At 55.1% G+C, this 12,534-nt stretch overlaps 1 protein-coding gene across 2 annotated transcripts in view; it reads left to right on the top strand.

Annotated features, from left to right (window-relative positions):
- The window catches only part of GLI2 (GLI family zinc finger 2), a 236,947-nt gene that overhangs the window by 106,951 nt on the left and 117,462 nt on the right, over nucleotides 1-12,534 (top strand). The gene's annotated exons all lie outside the window — the stretch shown is intronic.

Raw genomic sequence — 12,534 nt, forward strand, 5'->3', positions numbered from 1 at the left:
AGTCGTGCAGGAAGGGCTCAAAGCACCCCCCCCCCCCCCCCCGGATCTTTCCTAGACAGTTACTTAAGGGTCGTGTGATGCACAGTAAAGGAGTAGATGCAGGGAGGGAGGAGCTGGGACCCCAGCAGGGAGACCGCCAGAGGGGGAATGGTGGTGGGGCCCAGACTGCGGCCACCTCCTGAGTCAGTGCGATGCGCTGATGAGGCCCGGGGCTGGGGCGCTGGGCAGAGGCGGCAGCAGGGACTCTACACTGGGGACACCCCAAGGCTGGTCGTCACTACCCCAGATGAAGCTGTGGCCTCACCCACAACCCTGTGTGTGGCGGGGAGGCTCCAGTGAATTGAGCTGTCTTCCATATAACTAACTGATAAGTCAGAAACATTGAGCTCATGCGATTAAAGAATCAAATCATGATGTTTTAATGTATTCCTTATATAGATCAGACATCTGTGAGAGGAACTAAGAGTAGAAGTTCTAAAAAGTTAAAAGTAGTTGCCTCTAGAGCACAAGGAGGGGACTGTTGCTTTTCATTATGAGCTCATCTGTGTGATTTTTAAAAAATTATATGCAGAATTGCTTAGATTTTTTTCCAAGAAGCCAAAAAAAGAGTCATGAAAATTAAAATGAAACAATGTGAAGGGGCTGCAGTTTGCCATGGGAATTGTCGGGATAGGCTTGGGAAGCCCAGGACGGCTGTGGAAGAGCTGACTTGAGCCTGTGACGAAGGCCCGCAAGGCTGGGCTGGGCTGGGCTGGGCTGGGCGGGGGGACCTCCCAGGGAGGAATTTTCAGTGCTCTTTTGGTTTTACTCTGCTCTTGCTCTGTTTGGTTTTACTTTTTTGGAAAATAAAAATGCAGAAGTACAGCCAGTGGGCCCAGGTGAGATCAGAGCCATGGGACAGTCGTGGCCCTTGCACTGGGTGAGCACTGTCACTGTGGTTTCTGTGCTGGCCTCCTCCACACTGCAGCCTGGCCCAGGAAGCCCTTACAGGGTGGAGGCTCTTTAGACGGTCCTGGGAGGACTACAGATGGGTTTGACCTGGTCCCTGCCCAGGGGGTCTATCTTGTGCTGAACTAAGCTTGAGGGGAGGTGGAGTGAGAGGCCCATGTGGATGTCCTAGCACAGTCCCCGAGCCTAGAGGAGGGCAGCGACTGCCGACAGGGCAGTGGGCAGCCGCCCCTGCTGCCAAGGAGCTCCTGTGCTCACCCGAGGGGGGACACAGACATCTACAAGGAACGTCCATGAGACAGTTTCAGGGAGGGCTGCTGGGAAGGAAGTAAACAAGGTGGGGCATGGGCGAGTGACGGGACCCTCTCCCCACTGGGTGTCAGGAAGGCCTCTCTGAAGGGTAACACTTGAGGGCAGAGAGCTGTGATGGAGCAAGCCTTAGGATGAGGGTTTACCCTGAACTTGCTGAGGATGGGCAAAGCTGAGCAGAGGCTTTTGGGGATGTCCAGCGGGAGGGCAGGCTCCTCAGGGTGGGGGACATCACATCACGAAACACACTGGTCAGTTCAAGAGTTAGCTAAGGCTGGGAGAGGTTGGTGGGGGCCCAGTACCCAGAACTCCACGCTGAGGGGGAGAAGCCCCAGACCCAGAGCCAGAGGGCCCCGGGGAGTGTTGACAGCTCTGAGATTTGAGCCCCATCTCCCAGGAGCCTGGACAGTGTTCTCCTGCGTGGAGGGCTCTCCATGGCAAACCCCAGGCTTGGGTTCCTGCAGGGGACCTGACGGAGAAGGACAGGGCGGAGTGTGTGGAGCCGTCCCTGCTCACCCAGACGGAGGGAAAGCAGAGACAGCCATGCGAGCCCTTTCCTGTGCAAGGAGCTTCCTCCCAGGCCCCACGGGTAGGGCCAGCTCTGTGCTGGGCCTGGCTGGGGCCACTTTAGCCCAGAAGAAGTGCTAAAACCCCATCCTGCCCCCCACCTCCACCCTGAGCTGCCACTCAAGCCCAATGGGAGCCAGGTCTCCTGCTGGCACCCCATGTCGGGTAACATGCCTTGTGGGGGCCAGGGAAGTCAACGCAGGACTGAGGGATGAGTGCGTTTCTGAGGGATGGCGCTGGGAGCCGGTCCAGGGTTCCAGAGGCAGGGCCACAGGTAAATACAGACAGCAGAAGCAGCTTCTCCTGCAAACGCTTCTCCTGCCTTCCCAGCCCATTTGGGGCTGAAGCCTGGAACTCCACCATTACAGCTTCATTCCTTTGGCTTGAAATACAGATGTTCCATTGAGGAGGTGACCTTTTATGGCACGAAGCAGACCATTTGCCTCACTCAGCAGGACAGCAGGGCCTTTGCCATGCCACAGAACAGCCAGCCAGCGCCCACTGTGCCCTGTGTGCTGTGCCCGGCCTGGCCTCCTCCTCTCTGTCTGTCCTTGGGAAAACTGCAAGTCCCTGACCCTCTCTGCACCCCACTTGTGATCACTCAAGAGGGGTGAGATGGCACCTTTCTTGCAAGGTGGTTGAGGAGCCAGCACCAGCTGGCCTGTGGGGGGTGTTCAGGCACATTTGATAACATGTCACAGCTGTGGCTTTCCTGGGAGGAGGTATGGGCTAAGCCAAGGCCGAAAGGATGGCCAGGTGACTTTCAGGAGGATCAAGAAGGCACGGGTGTGGAGACCCGGGACTGCGAAGATCAGGGTGTTTGATCCAGGATGGAAGCAGGAGCTCTGAGTTCAGAAAATGACCCTCCATCTTACCTGCAGGGATGAGGCCTGGGGAGGGGAGGGGAAGGGAGGAGGGAAGGTTTGGGAGGGGTGAGGAGTTCTGAGAAAAGATGGAGAAGAAATGTTGTGACTCCGTTCCACCATCGGGTCTGGGTAGAAAACCCCGCTGTAGCTGGCTCAGGTCCTGGGCAGGCGAGGCCGGGAGGGCTGCCATGAACTGCGGAGCTGTGCTTGCTGACTGTTTGGGCTCTTGTTTGACAGCGTATTGAGTCACTCGGCCTTTGTCTGTCAAGGAAAAGTCTTAAGATGGCATTGTCATGTTTTCTACATCTTCCAATAAAAGTTTCCCTTTTGTTTCTCCACGTGGTTGAAATCAGGAGGGAGAGGAGATGCTCTCTGCACATGTGTGCTGAGCCCCTTTCCACACTGCCCCAAGAGTTGGGGCCCCTCCTAGGCCACTTGCTGTGATCCTTCCTTCCCCGCACCTGTGAGGGGTGCTGAGTGGCATGGTCACAGGCATGGCTGGCGCCGCCTGGGGTCTGGGGCTGCAGTTGCATGGTGGTGGTGGTGAGGGGGACAGCTCCGCTGTGACAGTGAAGATACACAGGCATGTCCTGTCCATGGTGGCCTGTGGCTGCTCCTGAGCATATTTCTAACTACTCCTTCATTCAACCAGCATTTATTGAGTGTCTGTTGTGTACCAGGGGATACAGTGGGGAATAAGACAGATCTCTGCCCTCAAATTGCTCACAGTCTGGTATAAACAAACTAGTCAGATGTGGAGACAGTTACAGTGTAGGAAGATGAGAGCAAAGAGAGCCAAAGGGCAGCTCAGCAGGGGCAGAGCCTGGAGGCCAGGAAGACTTCCTGGAGGAGGTGGAGCCCCAGCTGAGTCTCAGGTTAAAAAGGAGTTTGCCAAAGCCTGAAAGGCTAAGAGGACAGCAGGTATGGTGGCGCAGGCACGGGCCAGTGTCCTTGCAGGCCTGTAGGAATTTCCTCATCTTTCCAGCTCCCCTCGGGTTCCATCTCCAGGAAGACCTGCCTGCCAGCTTCTTCTGGGCCTCCTCAGAAGGATGGAGGATGCGTCATATTTGCCACAGAGTCTCGCTTCAGAGGGGTCCCCAGGAGTGCTGTTCTTAGTCATTGCCATCCCTGAATGTGGGGATGTCTCCTCCCCACAGCCTGTGACAGGTGAAACCACGGGCCCTTAGTGGCCCTGGGATCCTGAGGGGCTGCAGCTGCACTGGGTCATTTTTCACGTCCCTGCATTTGCCTGGTCTCCACTGTGTATGTTCTGACTTTTTCCATGTGTAATGCTGGGATGCATCTGAGGACGAGAAGGGGCTGGGAAGGTGTGTCTGCCAGAATTGCCTTTTTGAGTGCCTGCTGTTTGCTTAGCGGTTGGGGGTGGGAGGAGGGCCTGGAATGGGGCTAAAAGTCTGAGAGTCCCAGTGACGCTGACACAGCGGGCGGGACCACACTTGGATACTCCGGCTTGGCCTGATGCTGGACACTTGGGAACTGAGGGGCTGGGAGGAGCGAGGCTCAGGGTCCATCTGGAGCAGGCTCTCCTCGGGCCGTCGAGAATGAACCAGACTCCCTCACAGGAGAGGTTTACTAATCCGGAATTTTTGAAAACAGCACATCAGGAGAGGAAAATATGAAGCTCAGCAGATACACACACTCATGTAGACAAACAGTTCACAGCGATCAGGGAGGTCCCACAGGAATGAGTGGTGAGGGAGCTGGTCCCCGGGAGCTCCTGAGGGTCCTGCGCTCCAAGCTGCCCCCGCGGCGGCTTCCAGCTGCTCTGCCATGGTGGCTCTCACCCTCAGCCTTATCCCCAAAGCCAGTGAGCCAGCCGCCCGAGGAAACTGGTCACAGTCACGCTCACTTTTTACCTAAGCTGCCTGTCCAGCCAGGTCGTCAGCACATGTCCCAGGTGAGGGCCCTCTCTCAGGGCGCCCAGATTTACAGAATGGGGGGTGTGGGGGGTGGTGAAAGGCACCCTCAAGATGCCACTTTTTTCCCATCACTAAGGATATTCTTAGGGTTTGGAACCAGTCCCCAAAGTGTAGGGTTCTCACAGGGATTTTCCCAGAGGCAGCATGCTGAGCAGGGGCAGGGCCTCCCAGACAGGCTGACATGACAGCGCTGTGAGCTGGCATCTCTGTGATTCCAAGCCCTGCTCTGTTTTACGTGCATTTGTTTATTTAATCCTCCCCACAGCCCTAGAAAATAGTCTCATGGTCCTCATTGGACAGTTGAAGAAATGGAGACCAGAGAGGTTGTGTGACTGGCCTGGTCACACAGCAGTGAGTGGTGGCGCCAGGCTTCCAGCACTGGCTGTCGGACCCCAGACCTCTGCCCTCATCCCGAGCTAGACTGCCTCACCTCTGCTTAAGGCATGCACATTCTGTTAAGCTCATTAAGAAAGCCAGGTCCATTATTCAAAACAGGATCTGCCACCATTCGTGCAACGCCTACTTTGACCTGCACTATCTCAGGTCCTCTTGATAATTGCAAGGTATTGTGCTAGTTTCCATTTTATAGAGGGGGAAATTGAGGCTCGGGGCGGCGGCTTACTTGAGCGATGCTGCCACCTAAGTTCAGCCCGGGGCTGTTGACTCCACTCCGGCCCGAGCATTCCCTGCCTCCTGCCCAGCTTGTTTTCTGCCACTTTAGTCTGAGAAGCTCCATGAACACCCTCCTCACCTTTCTGCTCCCTTTGTCCCTTGGGGCTCCTCGTGATACTGCCCATAAGTGTTTGAGGGCATGGGGATGCCTACCTCAGATAGATTCTAATGCCAGCCCCGGTGGCTGCCTCCTGGAGTCAGAGCCGTAACTACCACCCACTCATTACCCACTGTTGTGCCTGTCAGCCTCTTCCCGCTGGATTTGGGCAGCCATGTGTGGCAGGTTCTAGAAGGCTGTTCCTGGTCCAGTAAGCAGGGTGGTCCTTGGGGAGTAAGGTGGCATGGGGAGAGATTTGGATGATCAGGTGCCTCATTCCCTTCCTCCGGGTTTCTCTTGTCCTTGGCCTGGTCACTGTGTGGGGGAACTGGCCCAGTTTCCCACAAGATATTCCCACAGACCAAGAATCCCCCGGACCCTCTGAGCTCCAGGCTACTGCATTCCTGAGCCCTGTGCTATTATACCTGCCCGTCCCCTACTCTCCCACTATTGTGCAGACACCAGTGTTTTCTAAGGCTGCTTCTGTTGGCCTTGTCTGCATTTCTCAGGGGCATCAGAAGAAGCCTCGTGTGGCTGGAATGGGGATAAATATCCAGACAGGCCCCTGATGGGTAACTTGGACCGTTGGCGGACTTGGCTTGTTTTCAGGCCCAGAAGGAATAAGCTGTTTTGAGCTGAAATGAGCCCAGGGGCCCTTTGATTTATATTAAGGTGGAAGCTGCCTGGGCAGGCAGAGGTAATAAGGGTGTGAGCTGGGGCTTCGCTGAAGATGGGATAGGGGAAGGCTGAGGGGAAAAGCTCATCTTCCATGCCTTTTGGCTGTGTTTGTCTGACGATAGTGGATGACTTCATGATATACTCCAAGATGTGCAGGCCTGTGAATCTTAGTCCTTGAAGCCACTGACGGCGCTCTGTGGGCACCTGCAAAAGATCCGGGAGATCTGAGCCTAATGGTTGTGAGAGAGAGGAAAGGGAGAGTGAGGTAAGGATGAGAGTTAGAGACAGAGAAAAGAGGAAACGCCCTGACTCTAGAGCTTCCACCCATCCACCCATCCATCCATCCATCCATCCACCCACACATTCATCCACTCACCCATTCAACTATCCACTCAACCACCCACCCACCCAGCCTCCCGTCCATTCACGCACCCATCAATTCGCCCATCTATCCAACACATTTTTTATTGATCACCTACTATGTTCTAGCCATTTCTATCAGGTCCCACCTTCTAAGTGTAGCCCCCAGTAGATCAACCACCTCCTCACCATTTTCTGATTTCTTTTTGCACTCATAACCTGATCATGACCCTTGGCTCTTGGAAACCCTTCTCTCCATTTTCTTATGCTCCTATTTGTTTCTCTTTGTGACCCACTCAGTGACTGTTAGGTCCTTCACTCAGTCTTGTTGCCTCTAATCTCTTGCGCCTCTTAGAGTTCTCCTTGGAGGAGTAGCTCAGAGCATCTTTGGTGGGTTGAGATTGGGATTGACACATCTGTATAGAATAGTTGAGGTGAGAAGGGAGTTCACATTGGTGAGCACCTGCCAAGTGCTTCGGGCGGGTGAGGAGAGCAGTTGTCGGTACAGAGCTTGGTGCTGTAGAAAGAACCCAAATTTTGGAGCCAGGCAGGAGTAGGATTGAGTCCTGGGGCTGATGACCTTGGATAAGTCGCTTAACTTCCTTGAGGTTCAGTGTCCTTATTTGTCAAGAAACAAGATATAAACAAACCTGTGCAATTTGATGTGCACACAAGCACTGCACGTGGTCCCTGGCACGTGGTTGGTGGGTGATGCTTCCCCCACCACACCATGTCCACAGATTCGGAGACTGCTCACGACCTCCTCCGACACCCCCATTCTGCACCCTGTGGAGTAGGAATGGGCAGAGCCAGGAGCTTTCTGAGGATACAGAACTCCTGGGCCAGGAACAGCATTGGCAGTGAACAGCATTGGCAGCCTCTGACTTTTCTGCCCACTGCACTCTCTCGGCTCCACCCTTGTCTGGTCACATCCCTCTGCACTTCTCTTGGGCCCTGTAGTCCTGGGGGACGGGCAGAGAGAAGCTGCTGAGCTGCAGGGGGACAAGCAGGATGGCCCTGGGTCAGCCTAGCACCTTGCTGTGGGCCCTTTGACTGGGGCCCTCTGTGTAGCCCAGTGGACAGTGGGTTGGTTCACAATACCTGGGAAGTGGTGGAGGCAAGCGGGGAGTGAGAAGACATGAAGAGGCAAGGGCGGGAGAAGCAGCTCTGGGGAAGGCACACAGCGCCAGGGGCCACAGGCACTTAATCATCTGAATTCCCTCTGCCCCCTCCCCAACTCCATTTATTACCTATTAAATAATTATCTCATTTGGAAAGTGTTTCTTAATGTAGGGCAGACTCCACCCCGAGGCACAGGTTTTGCAATGGGTTGTCTCCTGTGTGTTCCCGGCCTGGGCAGGGCTGGAGCGAGCGTGTCCCGGCTGGGCCTCTGCGCCAGGCTCAGGCTTGAGCCAGGTTTGCCGGGCGCAGCAGAGTGGGGCGTCGCCTCCGCCTCGGGACATCCCGGCTAATAGCTTCATCACGGAGGTTCTTGTCAGTCTTCTGAAGGGGATTGCCTGAGGCTGGGCCTCCCAAGTTACTTGGTATTTTCTGGGACCCCACCCCTACGTCCCCCAAACATCTGGCAGCTTCAGAGATGGGAGGAGCCTTTTTCCTTTTTATAGGTGAGGCCACTCAAGCCCCAAGGGGTCAGGGGTCACCCTGAGGTCATACACTGAGTTGGTTCCCAAAGCAGAAGCCCAAGCCTCCTGCCTGCGAGTCCAGAGCTCTTTGCTCTCTACTCCATCCTTCCTTTGTCTTGGAATGTCGTTGGCACCTAAATCTGGCCCTTCCGCTCTCGTAGGAAGGGGCTGTTTCCTGAAACCAGAGCCAGGAAGCTGTGCTGGATGAATGAATGAGTGATGAATGAGGCAGCTAAGCCTCACGACAACCCCATAGATTATCCCCCTTTCTTGTTATTAAAAAGTTACACATACTTTTTAGAACATGTGCAAACAGTACTGAAGCACATACAGAACTGCAGACCCCGCCCCAGCCTGTCTGCTCCCAGAGGCCGTTGCAGCAGCCAGGCAGGCACACTCGCCCCCCAGCTGCCATGTGGAGGGTTGTCCAGGTGGACCAGTGAGGCTTGGTCAGTCTTATGAAGGCCCTCCAGACAGGAGGCGGTGGTAAAGGACCAGCTCGGTGTCCACACTCACCTCCTGATCTGTAGTTGAGAGTGAGGCTGAGCCGTCAGCTGGCAGCCAGGGATTTCTGTCTTATTCAGCTCCACACCATACCCTGGGGCATGGCTCTAGTCCCAGTGCCAAGAGCTATAGGGAACATTGGCGCTTCTTGCACCCCCTTGCCTAACCTGGGCCCTTTCACTGCACAGTGAGGCCCATCGTCTTTGCTCCACCTCATTGTGGTGCTTGTGATTCACTTGAGCCCCCTGCCCAGGCCCCAGAGCTGCCTGTGCTCAGCATCCTTTATAGAAGCCCGGAGCCTCCCCTCAGATGAGGCCCACGGTCGGGATTCTGGGAGCGGAACTCAGCAGCAGTCGCTATGACCTGGAGTGGTCAGGAGGCACTCTGGAAAAGGGGCCGGCTCGAAGGATAAACGGTCAGGGGTGAATGTGGAGGGACCCAGGGTAGACGTTTCAGCAGCTGTCCCGGTGGGCAGAAATGTGTGAGAGCCTGGTGCAACCAGCTGTCCTGGGGAAAGGTCCTGTGGAAGAGGCGAGTGCAGGCAGGGCTCCCCATGGAAACTGGCCTGTTCCGTTGTCAATAGGGAGCCAGCAAGGGCTTTAGAGCAGTGGAGGGCAGCACAGGTGCCAGACATGTGGGGATGAGAAAGGAATCAGGCTCCATCACCCAGTTGCTTAAGGCCCCAGGCAAATTACTCCACTTCCAATCCTGCAGGGGTTAAGGTCCCTACCTCCAGGCCTGTCCACGAAAATCCAAGCTGATCCCTTATGTCCCGATGCAGGGTCCACAGGCAGGAGTGTGCAGTGGCAGTGGTGTAACTGAAGTAAATGATGGAGACCAAGGCTGTGTGCTGGATTACTGGGCTCTTAAAATCCTGGAGCGCCAAGACCAGTGCCCCCTATATAGTAGCTGCCATTTATTGTGCAACAACAGCTAATGGGTGATGAACTGAAGCTTGAGATTCACAGGAGGCTTTATCACCCATTGTGCAAACTAGGAGTCTGAGGGTTCTGATGTCCCTGAGGCCGCATAGCCTGAGTGGCGTAGCCTGAATGCCTGTGTCCCAGCCTGCCTGTGTCCCTCAGTTCCTGTTTCCAGGCTCCAACGCTGCCTGTAAAACACCACAGTGGACGTAGGACTCATGTCGCGATTGCTGAAGTGAGTATAAAACACGAAATGTACTGTCAGGCCTCAGGAGAAGCCTGGGAGGCTTTGCAGAGGTGCCCTCTGGGATGTTTCCCTTGCTGGAGGCCTGGTCCCCCTGTTATTCAGCTTTTGGTGCAAGAAACTGGGAAAGGGGTCCCAGTGCCAGGCCCAGGGCTGTGACCAGCCACCCTGTAGACATCCAGGCTCCTGTCATGTCCTTTTGCTCACTTACTTGCTTTTTAAGAAAAACAGGCAGTTATGCTGTTCAGTGCCCAAGTCTGGCCAGGTCTTGGGCCCCTTGGAGATGTGGACACAGTGGATTTCTAATGCTGTGGGAGGATTAGCTCTCACACCCCGTGACACTCTTCTGCCTCACTGACTGTGGGGAACCTGGGCCTGCTGGGCTCTGCCCCTTTGTTAATAGAGATGAAAAAGGCATAACCTTTTTCACAGTTGAAAAAGGCATAGCCTGCGATCCCTACATTGCCCACCCTGGAAAGGTGACTTGCCTGCCTGCCCGGTAAGAGCCAAGATGCTCACTGGCTGGCCTGTCCACCCCACAGACTTATTACCACGGAACAGAAGAGTTGCAGAGCCAGGCAAGGGCTGTGTCTGCAGGTCCCAGCAGCTCGGCGAGTTTCAATGAGATGATCGCTTGTCATTTTTTATTAATGTGCAAGTGCCTGATTCATTATACATCTGAGGGGTGAGCCACCCGAGTTGGAGAGGAGGACATGGAGACGTGCGGCCCCCACAGAAGGCATGGCGTGGCCCATGTGCAAGTCTTTTCTCCCTCTCTCTCCCTGAAGTAAACAAGTGAGAAAAGGTGCCCTTCTTGCGCAGGCAAGGCTCTAGTGACCTGCTGTGAGATGGCACAGGGGAGGTGGCCCAGTGGCCGAATGATCTCAGCCCTGAGCTGCAGTGCTTGGGGAGTTGGCTGTGGCTGCTCTTCCCTGTTCCCTCCTGTTCAGAGTCTCCTGCTCACCTCCGCCTTGGGGAGTGAACAGGGGGAAGCCAGGCCCCCGAGCCCAGGACTCCAGACGAAGGGAAGTCAGGGAGCGAGCAGATGTCCATGCAGGAGGCCTCAGAGGTGACCTGGAATGAACTTGGGGGAGCTCTGGCCTCAAAGGCATTTACTAAATGTTTGTGGAATGAACAAACGCCTATGTAGGGGATTCCTCCTAACAGAAGGACATAATTTACCTGCCCCTCTGCCAGTGCTGCGCTGTGTGCCGGGCCTTGTGCAGGGAGCTAGGGACAAGGCAGTGCTCACTCTCTGGGAGTTCCCAGGAGTCCTGGGTCTGTGCTGCCACCCAGCTGGCTGTGGGATTTCAGGCACTCCTGTGTCCTTACCTGTGTGCTGAGCAGCGTCTGCCGGTCTGCTGCTCCTGTGGGGTGAACTGGCAGGAGCTGCGGGGACCCAGAAGCCCTTTGCAGCTGCGATGGGTCCAGCTCGAGCACTTAGTACGCAGGTGCCCGGGCCAAGGGCCCGTGCCCGGCTGCGGGCTCCAGCTTGCGCGTCCTCAGGTCTTTAGGGAGGCGCACACTGTCTTACTCGGCACTGCTTTGCTGGTGCCTGTGCTGGGCAGTCTCCACAGTGCCGGGTGAGTGAGGGGATTTTAACAGTCTAGAGCAGGGGTGGGGAACCTTTTTTCTGCCAAAGGCCATTTGAATATTATAACATTATTTGAGAGCCACACAAAATTATCAACTTAAAAATTAGCTATGTAAAAAGCTCCTAGATTTATTGAATTCCAAGTCCGGCCTGCAGTTGCCTTGGCAGGGCCAGTTCAAATGATTTCACCAGCTGTATTCAGCCCACGGGCGGGATGTTCCCCACCCCTGATGTAGATGAAATGTGAGGCTGGCCTTGGCTCACAGAGGGGCTCCACTCGCTGGAGAGGCAGGCAAACTCAGGCATCCTTAGGGCTGGGAGGCACGCTGCAGATTGTTTGCACTCTCTGGAGGCCTGAAGTTGCAACCTCTGTCTCCCCTTCCCTCCCCATAGAGGAAAGAGAGGCTGCCGAGCCCCTCAGTTGCCTGTGAGTATGAACTGTGGGAGAGCTTCACAAGGCAGCCACGTGGCTGGCCATTGGCTGTGCCACTTGCTAGCTGTTTCATCAGTGAGCTTTGGTGGTCACCGGTGTTAACAGTGTCTGCCTCCTCCGGCTATAAGATGACAGGAACCCTATAAGCAGCCCTTGCTATGACTGGGCCACCGAGGACCTTAGACCCCTCACAATTTGGCCTTACGAAAGGCAAGGAGCTCTTCCTGCTTCAGGTCAGCAAACTTCATAAGACTGTGTGCTGTGGCGGGTCGAGAGGGGCTGTGCAAAACCCTGGAAGCACAGGGCCTGCTTTGAGGTCCCCTGAGAGAGCTGTCAGATCATTCTCCTGCAGCCTCCTGCCGCCCCTCTGCACCCCCAACTTGGCATGGCTCCCACCAGCGCCCACACTGACCTCAGCCCAGCGCCTGTCCCTTCCCCTCACTCTGATGCCACGCAACCCTGGCTGTGGAACCCAAGCCATCTCTGCTCTTACAATGAGCTTCTGCTTTGCCTCAGTAACACACAAGTCTATTCTGTTTCAATCAAATGTTTAATGGCTTTTAGTCTGCTTAATTCTAGTATTGTATTTTAAAATAAAGGTTTTGACTGCAAATATGCACTATTCTAGCCACGTTGTGGGCTACCTTGGCAGTTGCAGGCTGACCTGGAAACTGTTTTGTATGGGAAAAGTATATTTGAGTTCCAATCATTGATTTGCAAAATGCTGAACTTTGAGAACAGGCTCAAGTGTAAGTG

The sequence above is a fragment of the Miniopterus schreibersii genome, assembly GCF_964146895.1.
Source record: "Miniopterus schreibersii genome assembly, chromosome: 7".
Lineage (NCBI taxonomy): Eukaryota > Metazoa > Chordata > Mammalia > Chiroptera > Miniopteridae > Miniopterus > Miniopterus schreibersii.